The sequence below is a fragment of the Arachis stenosperma genome, chromosome 3 (genome assembly GCF_014773155.1).
Source record: "Arachis stenosperma cultivar V10309 chromosome 3, arast.V10309.gnm1.PFL2, whole genome shotgun sequence".
In the NCBI taxonomy this organism is placed as follows: domain Eukaryota; kingdom Viridiplantae; phylum Streptophyta; class Magnoliopsida; order Fabales; family Fabaceae; genus Arachis; species Arachis stenosperma.
In genome coordinates this window covers 62,501,412-62,506,469 of record NC_080379.1, presented here as the reverse complement: position 1 = coordinate 62,506,469, position 5,058 = coordinate 62,501,412, and the positions used below count along the sequence as shown (strand labels likewise).

Sequence of the window (5,058 nt, the reverse complement as noted above, 5' to 3'; positions counted from 1 at the left end):
CCAAACTTAAATTGTTGCTTGTCCCCAAGCAACTGAAGATCAAATAAGATAAAAAGAAGAGAATATGCAATGAACTCCAAAAACATCTATGAAGATCAGTATTAATTAGATGAGCGGGGCTTTTACTTTTTGCCTCTGAATAGTGTTGGCATCTCACTCTATCCCTTGTAATTCAGAATGATTGGCTTCTTTAGGAACTTAGAATCCAGATAGTGTTAATGATTCTCCTAGTAAAGTATGATGATTCTTGAACATAGCTATTTATTGAGTCTTGGCTGTGGCCCAAAGCACTCTGTCTTCCAGTATTACCACCGGATACATACATGCCACAGACACATAATTGGGTGAACCTTTTCAGATTGTGACTCAGCTTTGCTAAAGTCCCCAATTAGAGGTGTCCAGGGTTCTTAAGCACACTCTTATTTGCCTTGGATCACAACTTTATTTCTTTCTTTTTCTTTCTTTTTCTCTTTCTCTCTTTTTTTTCTTTTTTTTTCTTTTTCGGTTTTTGTTTTTTTTTTTCGTTTTTTTTTTGAAATGCTTTTTCTTGCTTCAAGAATCATTTTATTGATTTTTCAGATCCTCAGTAACATGTCTCCTTTTTCATCATTCTTTCAAGAGCCAACATTCATGAACCACAAATTCAAAAGACATATGCACTGTTTAAGCATACATTCAGAGAACAAAAATATTGCCACCACATCAAAATAATTAAACTATTATAAAATTCAGAATTCATGCAATTCTTTCCTTTTCAATTAAGCACGTTTTTATTAAGAGAGGTGATGGATTCATAGGACATTCATAACTTTAAGGCATAGACACTAAGACACTAATGATCACAAGACACAAACATGGATAACCATAAGCATAAAAATTCGAAAAACAGAAGAACAAATAACAAGGAAATCAAGAACGGGTCCACCTTAGTGATGGCGGCTCTTTCTTGCTCTTGAAGATCCTATGGAGTGCTTGAGCTCCTCAATGTCTCTTCCTTGTCTTTGTTGCTCCTCCTTCATGATTCTTTGATCTTCTCTAATTTCATGAAGGATGATGGAGTGTTCTTGATGCTCCACCCTTAGTTGTCCCATGTTGGAACTTAGTTCTCCTAGGGAGGTGTTTAGTTGCTCCCAATAGTTTTGTGGAGGAAAATTCATCCCTTGAGGAATCTCAGGGATCTCATGATGAGTGAGATCTCTTGTGTACTCCATCCTTTTCTTGGTGATGGGCTTGTCCTCATCAATGGGAATGTCTCCCTCTATGTCAACTCCAACTGAATAACAGAGGTGGCAAATGAGATGAGGAAAGGCTAACCTTGCCAAGGTGGAGGTCTTGTCCGCCACCTTATAGAGTTCTTGGGCTATAACCTCATGAACCTCTATTTCTTCTCCAATCATGATACTATGGATCATGATGGCCCGGTCTATGGTAACTTCGGACCGGTTGCTAGTGGGGATGATTGAGCGTTGTATGAACTCTAACCATCCTCTAGCCACGGGCTTGAGGTCATGCCTTCTCAATTGGACCGGCTTTCCTCTTGAATCTTGCTTCCATTGTGCGCCCTCTTCACATATGACTGTGAGGACTTGGTCCAACCTTTGATCAAAGTTGACCCTTCTAGTGTGAGGATGCTCATCTCCTTGCATCATAGGCAAGTTGAACGCCACCCTCACACTCTCCGGACTAAAATCCAAGTATTTCCCCCGAACCATAGTGAGATAATTCTTTGGATTCGGGTTCACACTTTGGTCATGGTTCTTTGTGATCCATGCATTGGCATAGAACTCTTGAACCATCAAGATTCCGACTTGTTGAATGGGGTTGGTAAGTACTTCCCAACCTCTTCTTCGGATCTCATGGCGGATCTCCGGATATTCACTCTTTTTGAGTGAAAAGGGAACCTCGGAGATCACCTTCTTCAAGGCCACAACTTCATAGAAGTGGTCTTGATGCACCCTTGAGAGGAATCTATCCATCTCCCATGACTCGGAGGTGGAAGCTTTTGCCTTCCCTTTCCTCTTTTTAGAGGTTTCTCCGGCCTTGGATGCCATAAATGGTTATGAAAAAACGAAAAAGCAACGCTTTTACCACACCAAACTTAAAATGTTTGCTCGTCCTCGAGCAAAAGAAGAAGGAAGAGAGTAGAAGAAGAAGAAATGAGGAAGAAGGGAGATGGTAGTGTGTTCGGCCAAGAAGGGTAAGAAAGGGGGTTTAGGTTGTGTGAAAATGAAGAGTTGAAGAAGGGTATTTATAGGAGAGAGGGGGGTAAAGGTTCGGCCATTATGGGTGGGTTTGGGAGGGAAAGTGGTTTGAATTTGAAGGGTGAGGTTGGTGGGGTTTTATGAAGGTTGGATGTGAGTGGTGAAGAGAAAGATGGGATTTGATAGGTGAGGGGTTTTTGGGGAAGAGGTGTTGAGGTGATTGGTGAATGGGGGAAGAAGAGAGAGTGATGGTAGGGTCCTGTGGGGTCCACAGATCCTGTAGTGTCAAGGAAAAGTCATCCCTGCACCAAATGTTGCTCCAAATCACGTTTTGAGCCATTTCTGGCGTTAAACGCCGGGCTGGTGCCCATTCCTGGCGTTTAACGCCAAGTTCTTACCCTTTACTGGCGTTTAACGCCAGTCTGGTGCCCCTTTCTGGCGTTAAACGCCCAGAATGGTGCCAGACTGGGCGTTAAACGCCCAACAGCTAGCATTACTGGCGTTTGAACGCCAGTTTCTTCTCCTCCAGGGTGTGCTGTTTTTCTTCCTGTTTTTCATTCTGTTTTTGCTTTTTTCATTGTTTTTGTGACTTCTTATGATCATCAACCTACAAAAAAGATAAAATAACAAAAGAAAATAATTAATTATAAAACATTGGGTTGCCTCCCAACAAGCGCTTCTTTAATGTCATTAGCTTGACAGAGGGCTCTCATGGAGCCTCAGAAATGCTCAGAACCGTGTTGAAACCTCCCAACACCAAACTTAGAGTTTGAATGTGGGGTTTCAACACCAAACTTAGAGTTTGGTTGTAGCCTCCCAACACCAAACTTAGAGTTTGACTGTGGGGGCTCTGTTTGGCTCTGTTTTGAGAGGAGCTCTTCATGCTTCCTCTCCATGATGACAGAGGGATATCCTTGGGCCTTAAACACCAAGGATTTTTCATTTACTTGAATGATTAACTCTCCTCTGTCAACATCAATCACAGCCTTTGCTGTGGCTAGGAAGGGTCTGCCAAGGATGATGGATTCATCCATGCACTTCCCAGTCTCTAGGACTATGAAATCAGTAGGAATGTACTGGTCTTCAACTTTAACCAGAACATCCTCTACAAGTCCATGGGCTTGTTTTCTTGAGTTGTCTGCCATCTCTAGTGAGATCTTTGCAGCTTGCACCTCAAGGATCCCTAATTTCTCCATTACAGAGAGGGGCATGAGGTTTACACTTGACCCTAAGTCACACAAGGCCTTCTTGAAGGTCATGGTGCCTATGGTACAAGGTATAGAAAACTTCCCAGGATCTTGCCTCTTTTGAGGCAGTTTCTGCCTAGACAAGTCATCCAGTTCTTTGGTGAGCAAGGGAGGTTCATCCTCCCAAGTCTCATTTCCAAATAACTTGTCATTCAGTTTCATGATTGCTCCAAGGTATTTAGCGACTTGCTCTTCAGTGACATACTCATCCTCTTCAGAGGAAGAATACTCATCAGAGCTCATGAATGGCAGAAGTAAGTCCAATGGAATCTCTATGGTCTCATTTTGAGCCTCAGATTCCCATTGTTCCTTATTGAGGAACTCAGAGGAGATTGGCACACGCCCACTGAGGTCTTTCTCAGTGGCGTCTTCTTCCTCTCTTTCCTCTCCATATTCGGCCATATTGATGGCCTTGCACTCTCCTTTTGGATTTTCTTCTGTATTACTTGGGAGAGTACTAGGAGGGAGTTCAGTAACCTTCTTGCTCAGCTGACCCACTTGTCCTTCCAAATTTCTGATGGAGGACCTTGTTTCATTCATGAAACTTTGAGTGGTCTTTATTAGATCAGAGACCATTGTTGCTAAGTCAGAAGTATTCTGCTTAGAACTCTCTGTCTGTTGCTGAGAAGATGATGGAAAAGGCTTGCCATTGCTAAACCTGTTTCTCCCACCATTATTGTTATTGAAACCTTGTTGAGGTCTCTCTTGATTCTTCCATGAGAGATTTGGGTGATTTCTCCATGAAGAATTGTAGGTATTTCCATAGGGTTCTCCTAGGTAATTCACCTCTTCCATGGAAGGGTTCTCAGGATCATAAGCTTCTTCCTCAGATGAAGCATCCTTAGTACTGTTTGGTGCATTTTGCATTCCAGACAGACTTTGAGAAATCAAATTGACTTGTTGAGTCAATATCTTGTTCTGAGCCAATATGGCATTCAGAGTGTCAATCTCAAGAACTCCTTTCTTCTGACTAGTCCCATTGTTCACAGGATTTCGTTCAGAAGTGTACATGAATTGGTTATTTGCAACCATTTCAATCAATTCTTGAGCTTCTGCAGGCGTCTTCTTCAGATGAAGAGATCCTCCAGCAGAGCTATCCAAGGACATCTTAGATAGTTCAGAGAGACCATCATAGAAAATACCTATGATGCTCCATTCAGAAAGCATGTCTGAAGGACATCTTCTGATTAATTGTTTGTATCTTTCCCAAGCTTCATAGAGGGATTCTCCATCCTTCTGTCTGAAGGTTTGGACTTCCACTCTAAGCTTACTCCATCTTTGTGGTGGAAAGAACTTTGCCAAGAAGGCATTGACTAGCTTTTCCCAAGAGTCCAGGCTTTCTTTAGGTTGAGAATCCAACCATATTCTAGCTCTGTCTCTTACAGCAAAAGGGAATAGCATCAGTCTGTAGACCTCAGGGTTAACCCCATTAGTCTTGACTGTGTCACAGATTTGCAAGAATTCAGCTAAAAACTGATGAGGATCTTCCATTGGAAGTCCATGGAACTTGCAATTATGTTGCATTAGAGAAACTAATTGAGGCTTAAGCTCAAAGTTGTTTGCTCCAATGGCAGGGATAGAGATGCTTCTCCCATAGAAGTCGGGAGTAG

At 42.2% G+C, this 5,058-nt stretch overlaps 1 non-coding gene across 1 annotated transcript; it reads left to right on the top strand.

The window, feature by feature from the left end:
* Positions 1-4,609: 4,609 nt before the first annotated feature.
* LOC130971831 (small nucleolar RNA R71) lies at positions 4,610-4,717 on the top strand. Its single transcript, XR_009083038.1, has one exon. It is a non-coding gene; the product is annotated as a small nucleolar RNA R71 (small nucleolar RNA).
* The last annotated feature ends 341 nt before the right edge of the window (positions 4,718-5,058 follow it).